Source organism: Equus asinus, chromosome 10, assembly GCF_041296235.1.
Source record: "Equus asinus isolate D_3611 breed Donkey chromosome 10, EquAss-T2T_v2, whole genome shotgun sequence".
Lineage (NCBI taxonomy): Eukaryota > Metazoa > Chordata > Mammalia > Perissodactyla > Equidae > Equus > Equus asinus.
This window is the reverse complement of record NC_091799.1, coordinates 105,867,455-105,886,749: the sequence shown is the minus strand read 5'-3', so window position 1 is coordinate 105,886,749 and position 19,295 is coordinate 105,867,455.

Here is a 19,295-nt window from a genome sequence, read left to right as displayed (position 1 = left end):
GAAAGCTTGTTTCTTTTACTTTCAAACAGAGTGCGGCTTCATTCCTTTATCTTTCTGGTGATTCCGTCATTTTTTCCTGAAATCCTGTCGGGGTTCGTTTGTCAGGCCTTCCGCCTGTGCCCTCAATGGGCCCGGGAGCCAGGAAGGATGGGGCCCTGCAGAATGCTAAGTAAGGGCAGAGAGACATCAAGTGGCTATTTCACATCGGGAATGGGATTGCAGCAACCATCTATGCCACTGCCCCTTTGAACAATTATCTCCAGCTCAAGATGCAGATCCCAAGGTCCCGGGCTCTGAAATCTGAGTCCAGGAGCAGAAGAGCTCGAAGTGGAAGCAAAACATTCAGAATAATGACTGATGACTCGCTGTGGCCCTAGCATGAGAATCAGGCCCTCCAGGCTGGCGGCCGTGGGCCTGGCGATCGAGTCCTGTGTCACTCTGGGAAAAGCTAAACACTTTCCATTGTGTTTAGAAATGTTATAGCAGGGACTATTTATAAGTGACTAAACACAAAAGCACTTAAGCCTTCAGCTTCTCTGATGGAAAGGGAAAAATAGAAGAGAGTGAGCAGCCACATGGTGCCTACCCACAAGCTCGGGAGCTTGCAGGGCTGGTCTTCGCTGAGCTGTGCGCTTCCCGAAGGGAACTCCTGTAGGGGTCCCTGCTGGAAGATGTGAGCCAGCCTGTGCTGAAGACCCCGCAGGCCACCCAGTTAAAGGTGGAGAGGCTCTTGTCTCCCACTTCTCAGAGGAAGTGAATGGAGCTGGAAAGGCTGGTGAATTCTCCAGCTTCTCCCTGTTGATTAGCAAGGGACCCAGACTCTCGGGAGCTCTCGCAGTGGCTCTGAGGAGGGTAATAGCCGTTTCGTCTTATAAGACCCTAAATCAGTCCCAACAGGGCCAAAGGTATGGGCCACACCCTTGGCCTCTGCTCTGGAAGACCTGAGTTTGGAGGTGGAATCAGACATATTAGTAACATAGAGCGTGTGGTCAAGGAGGCTTTGAAAACGAAATAATGAGGCAAAAATCACCAGTTCTCAAAACCAAAGGAGATCGTGAGCTCTTCTTGTTCTATAATTTTAGCTTCTACATCACTGAATTGACATTTATCATAACTTCACTCTAACTTCACCCAAAAGCTTGAAATCTCCCACCCATCCCAACACACACTCATCCACAATTTTATTTCACAATGAATTTAATCCATGATTTAATTCATATATATGTATATTTTACTTTTGAAGATATGTGATCTTGAGGAATTTGTTTTAGTACAAACGGTTGTATTTCCTGAAACACTATGTTATCTATCCTTTAGAGAAGTCAACAAGAGTTAAAGTGGGCACATTCTGCTTTGGTTTGTCCGTTTGAATCTCTGATAGAAGTGGTCTAAGGGGTCGCTGCCCCAGAGATCAAGCCAGCCCTTCGGCGTTCTGTCATGCTCGGGGGCCTGGCCAAGACGGCTCTGTCCCTGGGACCCTGTTCCGGACTTTTCATCTGGCCCAAGGGCATCCTGAAGTGTCTGCAGATGCCGACAGGGACCAGACCGATGGTCTTGGGAAGTTGTGTTAAGATTTGGGACTCTGTTTTCTGTGGCCATTTTTCTCTCTCTCGTGTTTCTTCTCACAGTTTGGGTCTGTCACATAGAAAAGCAGGAAACGAGTGCCTTTCTTCAGTCTGTTTTATTTGTGCTTCTGAAGTTCAAAGGGATAATGAGGGTCCTTGCTAGATGGGGGTAGCTCTGTCCTGCCATCTTGGCTTCCAGGCAGCTGAAGACTGGTGGAGGATGAGAAAGAAGATGCAGAATTCAACATTGGAGAAGGAAAATAAATTTGAGATTCTAGAGTAATGTCTCTTTTTCTGATGAGACAGGGTTCGGAAGCTAAGTGGCACCCACAGGTTCTCATGGGTACATCACTGCCAACCTGTCCTCGGGAAAGATAGACTGGTTCTGGGGAATGTGCTTGAGTATGGGCCATCTCCTTGGGAAAAGGTGGTGACTGTCTGAATTGGGGGCAGGAATCTATTGTGCTGTGATCCCATGAGATCTTGGCTTCGAGGAGGAAAGGGTGTGTGAAATGTCACAGGAAAAACCGAGGAGACGGTAACAGAGGAGGAGCAGGGATGGCGACAGAGAGAGAGGTATGGCCTGCACTTGCAGGAAATTTATTTCTTCCAAGAAATGCCATATTGGACCTTTCGATTATGTTAAAAGACAAGTGTATTCCAGAGAGTAAAGTTTAATCCTCACCACCCTAAAATACTGCCTACATTTAAAACGATAGTTACGTGACTCCTGGATCGAACCCAGATTTAAGAACATTTTGTTTAAATTGATAAATCCTTAGTACTAGCAGTTCTCCTGTAACAGCTTGTAGCTTAGCCCACATTTTTGTCTCCTGACGTCTTCCTGTTTGTGACCTGAAAAAGTCGATCAGCTATTTTGCCTGTTTGAAGCAGGCAGCCTCATGTCCCAGGGAAGGCAGGGTGATCCCGGTGGCTGCGGGGCTGCAGGGCACAGAGGGAGGCGGCCGGGGGCCCTGGCTCTCGTCCGAGGGTGGCGGGTGTTTCCTCCTCTGGCCCTTGTCAGCCCCGAGATAACCCTTGGTGGTCCCTTTCAGTGGCAGTGCCATATTATTCTGGCAAATTAATGTTGTGTGGGCGAAATGTTCACAGACTCCTCATCCATTATTGAATAATTTTTCTCAATAAGAGCATTCCCCACGTCAAACAAAGCCGGAGCGCAGCTCAGGGAACGGCCGCTCTGAGTGCATCACGGTTTATTTTTCTGGTGAAAAAAATAAACTATTACCTTGACTAATAACTCCAGTGGAATGCGGGTCAGGAGCGCCGCTCGGTGCATGGTGCCAAGAGAAACGGATACCATGGTCCTCTTCAGACACACGCGCTGCCGCCCAGGCCACACAAACAGGCCTGGTCTGTGTCATGAGTGAAAATCTTCTAAATACTTCAAGTGGGAGAAAATCGTTCTGATTTCTTCTGGTCTAGAAACACACAGACAACTGCAAAGCTTTGTTATTAAAATACTTCATTCTAAAAAGAAAATTGTTGATACTTATGCTTAACCTTTAGATAGCATTTCATCTTTTAAACTCGTGAAAAAATGCGTACAGACATGGTGGCATATTAGCTGACAGTCCTTTGAAAAGAGAGGGCTGCCTAAATGGTGGACCTTGCTCTGTAGGATGCTTTTCTGATGGAGAAGAAGGGAATTTAAGGAGCCCCTTGATGAAGGCCCTCAGTCTGTCTTTTTTGCCAAAAATATTTGGGCAACACATACCCCTCGTCTGAAAGGCTACAGTTGTCATCTTTTCTATATGGTTTTCAATTTTGTTTCTACAAGAATCCCTTTTGAGTTACTGAAAATGGGATATAACGTGAGGAGTCTTAGAGACGTGTCCCAGCTTTAGAGTGAGATTTCTCTCCTCAAAGCAAGGTGTCCCTCCATGCCTTCTTTGACCACCAAAGAATACTGCTTTTCTCGGTTCTCCTCACCACTTTACTCTCAGACGTCACACTTCGAAAGTTCATAGTGCATTCATTAATTCAACAATTGACCCTTTTTTGTATTTTTGAAATGAATACAATTTGTTATATTCTTCTTCCATTTAATATCTCCTAATAAATGTTTTATTAATTATAAAAATCTAGCCATTACCACAGTTAACATCACTCGTAATCATTCTACATAATCCTTTTTTGTTTGCGATTCTATGTGTGTATTTATGGAGTCTTTGTGTAGAGTTTTTCAGCAGCATTCGTTTTTACAATGACCTGTGATATTTGAGTGAAATTACATGGCCTATCAGGGTAAGACCAACGGAGAATTTTCCAAAACATCTCTTGCCTCTATGAGACCCTAGAATGGAAGGACTCCTTGCCATGGATGGTGTGAAGCATACACATTGGTTACTTGTTCTTATCACTCCTGACCTTTCTTTCCCTCTTTCTTTTTTATTTCTTTTCAAGAATTAATAAACAAGGGGTTTAACATATGTCGTTATAACATATATAGTTCCCTTTATTTCTTTTTTAAAAAAATGTATTTTTTTTTTTTTGTCTGAGGATGATTCACCCTGAGCTAACATCTGTGCCAATCTTCCTCTGTTTCATATGTGAGACACCACCACAGCATGGCCACCGACACATGGCATAGGTCCATGCCTGGAAACAGAACCCAGGCTGCCCAAGTAGAGCATGCCAAACTTAGTCACTAGGCCATGGGGCCAGCACTATCATTTCTTTATTTCTCACTTTTCAATGATTCTCTGTGACCCTCCATAGTCAGCAGCAAACACTTAATAATCACTTGCCACAGGCTACAGAATTACACAAGCATGTTCATGGAATCCTTTGAACCAAGAGGCCATGTCTGTGTGATGACTGCCCTCCTTGCAGGTGAGAAAATGGGGTGGAGAAGAGCTGGCAGCTGACCTGGAGGCAGGGACGGGATCTGGGGGTCTGTGATCCCGTGCTGTCTCTGCTCCAGGATCCACACTCTTGGACATGTCGGGCCAGGTGCTTCATGCCATAGTCCAAGAGTTCCTCAGCACACCTGATGAGCATGCTCTCTAGACTTTCTGTCTTGCTGTGTTTGGGTTTTGGGGAGAAAGGGCAACCTGATGCATTTCAGAACCACTGGGTCCTCCTGAGACTTCTGTGAGTGGTTTCTTTTTCCACTGAGCAGAGTCCGAGGCCACCGTGCTTTCTGGCTTCTGTTCACGTCACTCCTGGCGCTGGCAGACACAGGGCCAGGGGAGTGAACAGATGACTTCTTTCCCATGTTTTGTTCCCTTTGTGAAGAGGCCAAAGTGATGCTGATATATAGGATCTCCAGGTTCCCCTGAAACATTGAAGCAAGTGGCTGACCCCCTAAAATATAATGTGCTAGAGAAACACAGATGGGAAAATCCATTTCTAGTAGGTTGTAATGATGGCAGACACGATCAGCTGCAAAATACATATGATGCAATTTCATCACCATTAATGAGCATGCCTGGGACCTGTCTCTTTGTATCTACAGAAACAGGGAAACATTAGGACTACGATGTTCTTGAGATATGCACATTGCTTCTGTTTTAAGAAAAATGGAAATCTAAATTCTAAAAACATTGCAATCCTAACAAATGCCTCTGAATGGGACAGACAAATATACACATGGCAAAGAAAATACTTATTTTTCCACAGGTGTAGATATAGCTGGAAGTGTCGGGGTGCCTTATTCAGCCCTGGTGATCCAAGCCTTCACCATGCTCGTAGTGAAAGCACAGCAGAGTGCTGTCTATTAGACACTGCAGCCACCTTTCTTTCAGGGTGTGCCTCACAACCACAAAGACACAATTCTGTGCAGAGTTAAAAATCAGCAAAGCAGACGGGGAGCAAGAGAAGCAGGAGCATCTGAAGAAAGGCATTTTGCATCTTCACCATTTCCTGGGAGCCTCGCCCAGTGTGGGGGTCCCAGGGCTGCCCGTCCCTGGAGACGTCTGCTTTCTTGTGTATCTACAGGTGGGCCCTAGGCTACCTCAAATGGACATTTCTGAGAACTGTAAAGAAAGCTTCAAGACTGCCATGCTCTAAAACATGAGAAAACATGTTTTAAATTTGAGAAATAATTACAACTAGAGCTCTTCTTATAGCTGGGCAATTCACGTTCTCTCCAAATCAGGCCTATCGAACAAGTCATCGTACCTGACACATGAGTCCTGTAGCCAGAAATGGGAGACCCTCAATCCTGCGAGCACAGAAGCGGGGACATGGGTGTAACAATAGAGTTCCCGTGATGTCCGTCTGGAAACCTCCACAATCCCAGCTCTGCGTCTGCGGGCCACACCTCCACTGAAGGGCTCGGTCATGGCCACTTCACGCAACTCAGTGAACAGGCATTTGCCAAATGTTCCTATATAACTATAGCCACAATTTGCCATATGAAAGTCAGGCCTCCAGCCACCGAGAGTCACAGAGGCGTTATGCGGGCTAGGATTAAACACATCACAACTTCTTGTCTCTATTTGTAAAAGCAAAATGTTGCTGCCTTTGAGTAAACAAGAGAAGATCATTCTTCTGTGAAGAACCGGTGGCAGAGCCTTTGAAAGACTGCCCTTCACAAATCGCTTCACTTAAAACAAACCATGAAAACCCCACTGCACACAGTAGTCTGTGTGCTTGCGTGGGAGCCGTGCTGTCATCACAACAGGGTCCCACCCACACAGTGGGCAGGAGCTCTGTGATGAGGGACACTGAGTGCACAATGGAGCCATCAGTGTCATGGAGACGCAAGACTGTGGACTTCCAACGACTGTGTTTGGTTGGGTTCTTTTTCACTGATTTTAAAAGTTAGTGATGTGTGTGCCCGTTAAGCCATTTTAAAAGCCATGGGATTAGAGGAACATGTGCTCAAGGGACTTTGGTGACAACATTTCATGCAGCTGCAGGACAGCAGGAGGTGAGAGGCATCAACCACTCAATTCAATGATATTCAATGTTTTCCCAATTTTTTTTTAATCCTTTTCAGAAGTTGCTCTGGCTTTCCAGCTTGTTCTTTTACAAATAAAGCTATCCATGTGTTTCCTTTTCACTGGGATATTGATGTTTTCATTTTTTCTGTGCTGATTTTTTTCCATGTCATGGGCTCAATCAAAACCACTTTATCTGGAAATAGAATGAATAACTGATCACAAGTGTGTGTTACTAAAACAATTGCTACTAGTAGTAGAAAAACTAAGTTAAAAGCACATCATGCTTTAGTGGCTGCAAGGAGTGTTTTATTTCACAGCTCAATAGAGTAGATGTGTACTGTGGATTTCCCCAGATACAGATGAGCAACATGAGAGATGGTTTACCTACCACCACGCGGTCATCTAGTTGGTGGTGCGTTCAGGATGATGCCACATTGTCACGGAGGTGGGAAAATGCGTGACTAAAAATGAGATGGCACCCTTCCAGAGTGAAGACAGTCATTTAGAGTCTACCAAACAAATGTAAGGTGACAAGTGCAATGAAAAGGGAGTATGCGATGATACGCTAACTTCATGCCATGACCTCGGCGGATCAGAAGGGTCTTTCTGAAGGAGTGGCCACTGGGCTGACAGCTGAGGAAGAGAGTGCGCTCACCAGAGGCTTTGGGAGACAAGGAGTACCCAGGAGGAGGACAGAAGAGAGACATGGCAGGGGAGACCAAGGATGCACGGCTCGTTAAGACACTTGAATTTACACAGAAGGCAGGCCACATTCCAATGTTCGTCGATTCTAAGTTGTCCGTCTTAGTTCCCATTCTCTAATTCTGAAACTGGGTTGGTGCCTTAGATTCCAAGAAATATGGAAGGTGTAGAATAATTAGGTCACAGATATTAGTACAGAGCTGAAGAGTTGGGGATATGACTTTGAGGTTCTTTGGTCAGAGGAGAATTCTTAGATGCAGTTGAATTTGAGAAGGATTTAATGAGATGGGAATTTCAATACAAAATATGCCAAATATCTTCAAATTGTCTCTAAAATAATAAGAGACAGCATTGTCGCAGTTGAGAATTTTAATTTTCTTAAATTATTAATTAGTGAATCAATTAATTTGCAGTATGAAGAGACTAGGACACTCTGGGCTGTGATAGAAAAACAGAATTAAAATACAGTTGTCCTCAAAAATGCAGTCATCGGACCTTTGAGTATATGTTAGTACTGCCTCCTGCTATACAGAAAAGCGTCTCTTGTTTCAGTCTGGCCCCAGTATTTTCACTGATTCTTTCATGGTTTTGATGCTTACTTACTTTCAACATTGCTGAATTCCTGGTATGAACAAAGTTACTTACTTGTTCTAGAGACATGTTCCCCTGAAAATGGCATTTTCTGAGGTTACTGAGATCTCAAAATGCTATTTTGCTCCAAGATCAGGTGATAAACAGTGAAAATAAAATCAGCAGAATTAAGATCCTCCTTGGCTCAGTTTTGCTCAGGCTCCATTCTTAGCACCACAAATTTAATATAGAGATAAGAGAGAAAAACTAGCAAAATTAAGGCCTGTTCTCATCCTTGTTGGTCACGTCTCCTATGGTAGAAACAGATTCTTGTATTTAATTTTTTCTCTTTTTATACAAACTATTCCCCAGAAAGACATGCGTGGCACAACAAATTTGATTTGCAGTCAGCACCTATTCAAAGAACAGTAGCTCCTTATTCTTTGCCTTTTGAAGAAACATCATTCACACTTTGCATCAGAAAACGTACAAGAAGTTTTCTAAGGACTACGAGGAGCCTATGAAATCCTCCAGCTCGAGCTTTTCTTGAGGAAAGCTCTGAAGAATGTTAGTTCCTTGGAGGTTTCATAGGCCAATCGTGCTCAGGCAAGTGGGTTAAAGGAAGGGAAGGTGGTATTTTGAGTTGGGGTTTCCTGGAGCCTTTGCTGTTCTCTGTTGCTGCACTTCCCAGACGCCCTTTCTCCAGGGCATCCCACAGTGTGGTGCTCTCTGAATGATGCTTGTCGGGAGATCATGTCCCCCAGCCACATGGGGGCTGAGACTCTGCCAGGGTAAGTGCCACACCATTAGCTGAAAGCTAATCCTAGAACCCAGATCTCCTAACCTTCATAAAACCCTCTGTTATTCACACTGAGACCATGCACTTTGTCCTTCTTTGAAGTGGCTCAAAACCAGTCACATAGATGGTCCGTTTAGTCCGAGACCTCTGGGAGCTGCCCCTGTTGTCAATGACCAAGAGTCACCTATTCTGCGCATTGTGTGTCCCTCTGCATTGATAAAGCAAAGTTCCGACGTTTCACACAATAGATCAGAGAGACTCATTCAAATGTTTGCTTAAATATCACTTGAAGCCAGAAGTTGTTTTTTCTTTTTAAAAAAAGGGCACTTTTGAGAAAGAGTCTGAGGTCTTTTAAAAATCCCAAACCTATCTGGGCGTGTTTGTCCTTCTTTTGATAATATTTTGATTGATGAATTAATGTCTTTGGGTTTTCTAACTTCTGTTCTTTCACACTTTTTGTGCGTGAATTTTTCTCAACGTAGGGACTACGCTGGCTCTTCAGGAGGGACACCACCCGACAGTCTCTGATGTTTTAGTGGCCCTCAGGAGGACTAACCTTGCAGTCCACCAAATCTTAGGGCATGCCCTGTGCTTTTAGATTTGGAGCTAATTTTGCTCTTTTTCACAAGCTCTTTGACAGTAGATGCTTTATGGCAGCCTCACTCCCGACCCTGCTTGTGTCCAGTATTTCCCATTGGAGCTGAGGTACGAGATCATCCCATGTTATCACCTTGCAGATGATCCCGAGACTTGAAAGCAGGTCCCAACACTTCCAGGTGTCCTTATACCCCTCACATAAGGAGCCCACATTTCCCTGGGACTCACCAGCCTGGGGTCCAAATGGATATAAGGCATGGTCTCCTGCCAATGCAGGGACCTCAGCCCCCTTCCTCCTGGTTTCTCCTTGGGGCTCCTCTTCTCTCCATGGCTCCTTCCTCGGTCCTCCTCTCCAGCCCCTGTGTGGATTCCTTGGCCCGTGAATGCAGTTGAGGATCCTCCCTGCACTGCCACTGCAGCTCCCACTCTGAATCCGCAATTGCCTGTGCTGCCGCGGGGTACCTGGCTGCCCCAAAAGCCACAATCTTCATGCACTCAAGTCAACTCGTGCTTCTCACAGAGACGAGAGGAAGGACCCCTTTCTTCTCCATGTCAAATGTTGTCACCAGGTGCCATAGACTGAATGTTTGTGTTCCCCCAAGTTCACGAGTTGAAGTCCTAAGCCCCAGTGCAATGGTGTTTGGAGACGGGCCTGTGGGAGGTTGTTAGGGTTAGATGAAGTCATGAAGGTGGACCCCCCGGCATGGGATTAGTGTCCTTACAAGAAAAGGGAGAGACCAGAGCTCTCTCTCTTCACCATATGATGACAGAGAGAAAAGGTGTCCACTTCTGCCAGAAAGCAGGCTCTCCCTGGGCACCCAATCAGCAGACACCTTGATCTTGGACTTCTGGCCTCCTGAAGTATGAGAAATAAACGTCTGTTGTTTAAGCCCCCAGTCTATGTATTTTGTCATAGCGTCCCGAGCTGGCTGAGACACCAGGACAGGTGCCAGGCCACACTCCTGCCTCTCTGCTTGCTGGAAGACAGCACCTTTGGCAGCCTGGGGCCTGAAGCACTCCTGGTCAGAAGGCTCACTCAGAAGTGCACAGGACCTAGGCAGGGGCAGTGCTCTGATCTCCCCGGCTGACCCACTGGCCCCGAAGGCCACTCTCTCCTGACATGCTCTCTCACCTACAGGGCTACCTTTCCTTGCAGGTGACTCCTCCAGGCCTCATCCAACGAGACTTCTGGCGGGGCCACGGCAGTGATGTGCCAAGCAAGCTGCCATGTCTCGCTTCCATCCAGGGTGCCCCTTCGGCGCCTGAGGCTCCACATTGTGGAAGGACACCGAGAGCAGAATCAGAGACCCAGTGCCTGCGAGGGGATGACCAGCGATGGTAAAAGGAGGCGAGGCATGCGGCTGGTGGGTGACCCCAGGGCAGAGGAGCTCATAGGTGCAGGGAGACCAAGTCTCCCGTGAGTCCCAGAGGGCCAGGGTGAGCTCCAATGTGAACTGGGGTAGAACCCGAATGAAGCTAAGTTGTTGGTCAGACGTTGTGCTGGTTTTACCTCAGTGTGGACCCGGGAGAAGAGAAAAGTGAGTAAAAATAAGAGATGAAGGTGCATCTCTGCGGCAGCCAGAAATACAGGCAAATGGTTAGAAAAGAGACTCACGTGGTTGAACAGAGTGACCTCTTAGAGTTAGGTACTAGTGGACTTTGTGTATATTCTGGCGACTCCGCGTTTTCCATCTGCACAAAATGCCCGTACTGATACCTTCAAACACGTAGGAAGCTTTTTGTTCATGTGAGACAACTCACTTTAGAATATATTGGAGTTTAGGGAAATGGCTGGAATTCTTGTGTTCCTGATGTTAAAGAAAGTTCCTGAAAATGCATTGTTTTCACTTTGAAATCCTCTGGGTGGTTAATGAGATCGTTTTGGAACTTGATGGCTGTGGCCTTTGACTGCCGTCTCCTCCCCACATCGCCAAGGCCTGGCCTGCAGCTCATTAAAAATGCCATCGTACCCCCCACTTAACATTTTGGGTCTTTGTGGAAAATTCTCATTCACTTAAAATGGCACACATCTTCTGGCCCAAATAAAATAAATGTTTTTGACAAAGATGACAGTTTTTATGGGACAGGGGTTCTTTGGTGGAGAGGCACGTTGGCGTCAACAGGTGAGCACTGCCGTGGCATCCACACTTGCACCTGCTCACAGAGATTCTAATTCATGCTTTGTGTAAGAAGCACTAACTACATTAGGCTGTTCTGGAAACAGAAAGAATAAGTGGGTCCATCAGATTAGAAAGCAGATGGAGAAGTTTGATTTATTTTATTTTTTAAAATCTCCTACCTGTAGCGCTCTCTAAGCACTTAAGACATTATAAGCTTAAGAACGTGGCCCTTCTGTCTCTTGAAAGGGCTGGAAATAACAACAGCAATGCCTGATTCTTGGATACAGATAGCTCTATGGGAGGCTTAGTGCAGAGGGTTTCAGAATTTTGAAATGTGAACCATAGCAAATAACCCATTTTACATTGCAGCCCAGGATATGTATAAGTTTGTACACAATAGAAACACACTACGTTTCGTATTCTGAAGCATCTTAATAAAAGTCTGCGAGTCCAAGAAATGTATTTCATGGTGCTATTAACAAGTGACAACTCACAACTCAAAAATCCAGGCTCTGGGGCCAACCTGGTGGCACAGCCATTAGGTTTGCACGTTCCACTTCAGCTGCTCCGGGTGTGCTGGTTTGGATCCTGGGTGTGGACCTACGCACTGCTTTTCAAGCCATGCTGTGGCAGGCGTCCCACATAGAAAGTAGAGGAACATGGGCACGGATGTGTGCCCATACATAGTGGTCAAAACATATTGGCCAAAACATCAGGGCTAATCTTCCTCAAAAAAAAACCAACACATGCTCATTGCTCAAATGGATAGAAATGTTAAAGTCCAACCAAAGGGTCATTTAAGAAACAAGACCCTGTAGATGAAAGTATGGCTGAAAGGCCCACGTGAAACAGCTGGTAGATTTAGTTGATGGCCGTGCTGGTCTGCAGGCTAATTTTATTGAGATATACTTCACATACCATAAAACTCATCATTTTCAAGTGTACAATCCAGGGGATTTTAGTATATTCATAAAATTGTGCGACTATCCTATCTAATTCCAGAGCGATTTCAACACCCCGAAAGAAACTGTACCCACTTAATCTTACAGTTGAAGTGTTTAAAGAGTCTGAGATCATTATGTGGCCACAGTATCTATTGAGACGTTTTGAGAATTTTATGTAGGACCCGAAATAGCTAAATTGGAATAGAAACGTGTGTACTGTAAATTGTTTTTAAAACAGAGCGAATGCTATCAGAGGTTTATGGTGTAAATACTTAACATTGTTAAAGAAAAGCCAATTGTTTTCCATTGTGATATCTATATTCAGACAAATGGCCAGCTAGCATTTAGAAGCATTAAATATGCTGCTGGCAATGTCTCTTGGAGGCCACTGGATTCAAATGTCGCCAGAAATATTATCTTGGCAAATACTAAGTGTGTAAGAAATATCATTAAAGCGAGGAAAGCAGGACGTCCATTGACCCACAACAATCATGGATTATCCATTCGTGCAGCTCGCAGACTCTGTCTTCTTTGCCTTCTTTCCCTGAGCTGCTGAGAATTAATTTAATTCAAGTTTTGTCTCATAATTTGCAGTCAGACCACCCTCTGGGCATCAATCCCAGGCCAGCTTTATCAACAGCAACAAAACTCTGACAGTTTGAAGCCTGCATCTAAAAACACACGACGACTGAAGCTTTCAAAAAGAGCAAGACATTGACTTTCAAAATAACTCTGTCTATTGCATGCAATCTTGATAAGGGAACTTTCCAATGAAGAATTTGCTGGGTGGGAGACTGATAGCAAAGCTGTCTTTCTTGGGGAAAATTGCAGCATCTCCAGTTTACATCAACTTGCTCTCATAGGAAACAAAAAGTGTAAGTAAAAGACAAAAGTTCATCCTCAGCTGTGTCGCGGGGGCGTACATGAGCATTGTTTTATGCTCTTTAAATGAGAGAAGGTGCTTGGAACTGGAAGCGACAGGAAGCTCAGCTGCTGCTGTTGGGACATCTTCTTCATGGTGTCGTATCCACTACCAGGTGACCTTGGGTCCACCTGCGTGGATGGTTTTTCTAGTCTTTTGGCTCAGGACTAAACTGTTCTCTAGTGAAATGGTGAGGCTGGAGCGAGCCCAGCAGAGCCAGCGGTGGCCAGTCTGGAGAATACTGTAACTGCCTGCTCTTCTGTTACCTCTGAAGATTTAGTGGTACAGTTTCCTAATTGAGAAATTTTCCTCCTTTTGGAGGGAATTTACACACATACCAGGAATGGCTTTGGGGAGCTGTTTCACTGCCAGGGAGTAGATTTAAACAATGAAAAGTCAAATCATCCTGCTCCTTTCTGACTGCCGGCTGCCTGGTTACGGAGACCACATGAAGACTCAGAGCTATCAAGTGAAGAGAAATTGGCCCTCGCCTTACGGCTTCATCGCTGCCCCTTTACCCCTGTGCGGGAGTTTTCATAAGAGGCTTGGCAAATGGGTTTAAAATAGCTGTGGTGTCTGGCAGGACGGAGTGTTCACGGTCTAGAACTGCTGTTTCCATTTCATTCTTCAGCCGCGGGTCCCTTCCACGATTAGTCCCAAATAGAGCATGCTGCCTGGGATGAGGATGAATGCCATTGGAAACAGGCTGGGCAAACCAGAGCTGTGTGATTCACCCCAAGGAAATTCATTAGCTCATGGCTCTGTGAGCACCATTTTTCAAAGCTAACACTCCGAGCTTTCAAAGGACAGATTGAAAACATTAGCTCACCCGAAGCTTGCTACCAAGAGCATTTGTGTTTACCCCACTGTTCTATTGGTGATTCACAGGGAAGTAAGTCAACACATATGTTTTAAATTGATCCCTTGGCCACATCACTCTCGTTGGCTTGTAAAGAAACAACCTGTGTCTGGTTGGAGCCCTGGGATCCCACCATTGTTTGACTCCTTTCCTGGAAGAGTTCTGATGGGCAGGGAGGCTCTAGAGCAGCCCCCCTGGCTGTCCCCATATTCTTGCCTTAGCACCCTCCTTCCTAACTACTAACTATTCAGAACAGGCATCAGTTCCCCAAACCTCAAACGGGCGTACTGATTTGAAAATTGGGCAAATGTAATGGCAGCATCCTTATGACAAGTGTGTAGAGGACAAGTTCTTACACCTGAGACGGTCTTTAAACTAAGCGAATATGCTTCAGAAAACAAGTTGGAAATCTCAAATATGTTCTCTGTTTGTGTTTACTAGTACAAAGTTAGACAATCTTTAGAAAAACTGCAGAGTTGGGTCTTTGAAAACCAGTACAAACACAATAAGAATAGAATAATAGAAAGCAAAGTGTGGTATCTGCACCTTGGTGCCCATGCAGGATGGGTCTAATACAAACCAAGAAATCCTTAACCAAAGAGAAGTTTTTTAATGTATGAAAATAAGAATATAAAATTGGAATTGGATAGGCTTGAGTTTGAATCTTTACTCTGCTGTTGATTAGCTGGGAGCTGAGTTGCACGTTTATCATCAGTGGAACGTGGGGTAATATGAGTTAGTTTGTGACATTACTGTAGACATAAATGATAGAGGGCCTCACATACACTGATATATAAAACACCCAGCAAATGGGGGTCAGTTACACCTTCGGAAGTACTACCAATCCTGTGGGACATCTCCACAGTTTTCCTTAATGCCACTGAAGACATAGTGATCACAAATATGCAGCCTCTGGTCAAGAACATGTTTAAAACAAAGATACATTTTTATGTTTTTTGGAGAAGTTGTCGCCTAAATAAATGTCTAGGAAGGTTTGGTGAATATGAAACTCAGGATCTCCAAAGTTTGGGGAATTCTCAAAATTTGTCCCACTTGCTTTTGCACCTTCCACTCCCCTCACACGCTCCATCACATGCGATTCAGGATTCCATGACCCCCACAGCAAGAGCTTGGGCAGCCCAGGCATAGGATGTACGGATTGGGAATCGCCACCATGTAATCTGAAGCTGGTTATAGGAAAAACTGGCACCTGCCGATGGGCTGCTTGCTGGGCTCCCAGATGGAAACAACAACTACGCAGAGGATGTCGCCTCTGCTGTGAGATGTCAAAAGGAGAGAGGGCAGGAGAACTCACCGATGTCCACACGGTCATCTGGGGGCTGTACCTGACCCTCATTTTGGCTGCAATGCTAGCTCATGGCTGGCTGGGCATCCCATTTAGTTCGAGAAGGCTTTCTGAAGAGTCAGGGCTGCAGCGGTGCTACAGAACAGTTGCAGAAAGGAATCTTGCAGCACTTTTCACTGTGCTCTGCAGGATTTTGCCTAGAGCCTCGAGGAAGAAACCACGTGTAGCACCCTCATCTGCACTTGTGTGGAACAGCAGCCCCTAGAGTGAGATGCACATCCCCTGGAAGATCAACCCCACCATGACGGCGAGGATGGCACTGACCTCTCTTGAACGCTTGTCATGCTTTTCACGTGCAGGTAGAACCCAGGCCACCAGGACAGAGGATAGACAGACCGGTCACAGCAGGTAGCATCTTACCTATTACAAAAAGTGACAGCTCCCAACTCATGGACCTCATCTGAGCTAGATTGGGGCTTTCCTCCAGAGTCAAGATTCTCTTCTGCTATGAAACCCATTTTTTAGAGGGGCTGAGAATATGCACAGTAAAGAGTCTGCGTTGTAAAGATTTGTAAACATTTTATGTGATCAAAAAAAAGGCATAAGCTAAGAAACTCTGGGAAGAAACGTGGATGTGGTTGTGACAATTCTTCAAATGGCCATCAGGAAGATAAGATCCTTTCCTGTTGGTGTTCAATGGAAGTAAGAATGCTCTGGAAGCTTGGTTAGCATGAGGCTTCCTATGGCTAGTTTCTAAAATATACATGAGGCCTGAAGACATATTTGCAACTTGGAGTTACCGTTTCAGTTAAGTCTTGGGGTTAAAAAAATAAGGTATCATTACATGAAATGGATGTTTCATTTGGCAAAATAAAAATAAAAAAAATACTAAAATTACGCAGTTCATTTCAACCAAATGCTGGGGAGCCCTTCTTTAGAACTTCGGTCCTTGCGCTGCATGGGAACACAAACAGATGCTCTGTGGCACTTCATTACTGGATAGCGAGTGCTTCGATGTCGCATAAAGCGCATTGTAGAGTATTGTTTGCGATGCTCCATGCCAATTGCAGGCTGAGATTGCTGCAGCATCACAGAACAGATGGGAGTTAAAGTCGTCGTTAAACTCCAATCTCCATTTCTTTTGATGAAGAGCTCCAAAGATAGCATTAAGTGAACTTTCAAAGGTAACTCTCTGGGTTTCTAAAATGCATCAAATTTATGGAGGGTATTGCACTAAAGCATGAGAAGTATTTAGGTATGCCTTTTATTTGTCATCTTTCAAGCACTAGACATGCACCAGCCTATCAGTAAAGCTTTTTTCTAAATAACGTGTTTGTGTACCCTCAGTCTAGCCATCGTTTCTGGGACTATCATCCTTTTCCTTGAACCCAGGAGAGTGAAACTCTGCTTGGAAGGTTGCAAAAGAGGAGGTGTTGTGTCGGAACCTGTGATGTTCAGCTGGGAGGCCATTCTCGTGCCCATTACCTGCCTGGGGTAATGGATGGACCACAGCGCTGAGGAGAATGGGAAATAATTTCTTTTCAAAAAACTCTCATCCACATTGATCACTAAACAGCCAACACTGCCGTGGCTAAGGGCCTGGGGCTTATATTAAAATCCTGATTCTAACACTCAGGAGCTCTGGGACCCTGGCACATTACCAGGTGTTTTCGAACTTCAGAGTCCCATCTCCACCATTTAATAATAATTTTTACTTTACATGGTTGTTGAGTGGGTTAAATGAGAAAATATTTCAAAAGCACAGCATAGAGCACCTGGGGAGATTGCCTATGAGCTGTCAGTACTGTGTGTGTATCTGTGTGTGTGTGCGTGTGTGAGCATGCGCACATAGAAATACACATAAAGATATCAAATATTATTGATAAGGTAAATATTTAATATTCTAGAAGATTATTCTTTACTACAACTCTCATTTCCTAACTCCAAAATGTTCTTCACAGATAGGTGATTTCTTTTGTGATAAGAGTTCTCATTATTCGATTAAAGAAACATTATTAACATAACCCAAATATTTTTAATCACATTGCATTTTGGTCATGTTATGCTTTTTATGCACACCCATAAAGACCGATGAAAAGAGAAATGTCAGCACTGGTGTGAGTGAGATTTTCTGATGCGCCTGTCAATGAGAACACCATTTTCAATCTTGCCTGCTAGTCTTCCCTGAGCCCTGATGTCCACAGTTTACTGGGGTCAACAGCATTCATAGTCTTACCCACTGTGTCCATCCCATTTTCTTAACTGGAGCAGTACTATGTTCAAAAATGGCAAATATAATTTTCCTATTGCGAAAACTGAATTCATGTCTGTCCTGATATTGAAGTGTCTCAGAGGGGAGGTGGGGGTGGGAGCTAGAACGGAGTTTCTGGCCTAAGGGGAGTGATGGCCAAGCCCAGGAAAGAAGTCAATTGGCTTCTGGCCAACAATGTGCTTCAGTCCCAACCTGCCCTCTGCTTCCAGGTCAAGGGGCTGGGACTGAAAAGTTCCCACTTGTCAACCTGGTTGTATTGCAAGGCCCAGTGTCTGTCATGAAAAGGATGTGCCAAAGTCCTAATGGGACTAATGAAACGCTCTGACTGAAGACCCAGGGGCAGGACACATGGCAGTGACTTCTCTAGAATTGTTTAGCATTGGGTTTTCCTAGGATGCAGATTTTGTTATCAAGATGCAAAATATTCCAATAATCAAATCATTATTTTCTGACTAAATTGGTTATTTTTCTCCCAAGTTCCCTTCACCAGATTGTAAGCAACGTGACAATAAGTTCTGAGCTAGACTTTTCTTCATCTGCTTGTGGTCTTAGTATTGTGGCCTGAAAAGAGTAAAAGCTTAAGGAAAGTTTTGTTGAATTGAATCACAAACTCTGTCTATATCTGTATCTATTTAAATATCCATGGTTATACCAATATCTTTATCGGAATCCATTTATACCTATATCTGTATCTGTATCTATCTATATCTATCAACATCAATATCAATATCTACATCAAATCAATATCTTTATGTATATCTATATCTATCTTTGTCAATGTCAATATCAATTTCATATCTATATCAATATCTATTTCATATCTATATCAATATCAACATCTATATTTATCTGTATCTATCTATATCAATATATCTGTATCAATACCTACCTCATGTCAGTGTCTGTATCTGTGTTTATACCCATTATCAGTATCCACATCTATCTATATCTATATCACCTGAGTCTTTACCTGAACCTGCACCTGCATCGACATCTACAGCTAGAAAAGCAGTATACTTACAAACTTCATGTTCATAAAAGTCATGGCCAAGGAAAGGGATATTAATTTCTCTTTAACAACTAGCCCTTTAAGAGGTTTTTTTTTCCTTCTTAATATTGATTTCATAAAAATAGAATCCTCTAAAGTCACGGGGTTCTGAGACAGGAAAGTAACAATCCTGCTCTCCCCGGGTGACTGTGGCATCGAGGACTGCATTGCACCCACGTGTGTGTGTGTTGGGTAGACTCTCAGAATGTGCTAGAATCTCACCCAGGGGGTCACAGACCACTTCTGTCTCTACCCCAGGGGCTTTCCATCCAGACGACACCACAGCTCTGCAGAGCCCTTATCCCACCTCTTTGTCATGTTGTTAAAACGCCTCTATCGTGTGTGGAGGCTGAGAGTTCTGCATCAGAGATACAGCACGAGCTTCACAATGCATTCAGAAGGAAATCTGCAGGCCACCACTAAAAGGGAAAAGCAGAACTTGGGGAAATACCAAGACGTGTTTAGAGTTTCTGTGGGAATTTGCTTGGTGAAATTACTTACATCTGTCTACCTGAACGCTCCCCAGGGAGGGTTAACTCCGTTCCTTCCTCTCCTCCTTTCCCCGGAAATCAGGATCACTTCTCTGAGCCCTTCGTTACTCGACACAGGGACACGTGTGTTAACATGATTAGCAGTGTTTAGAACTGGTGTTTTCCGGAACAAGGAAGAGACAGACGGCCA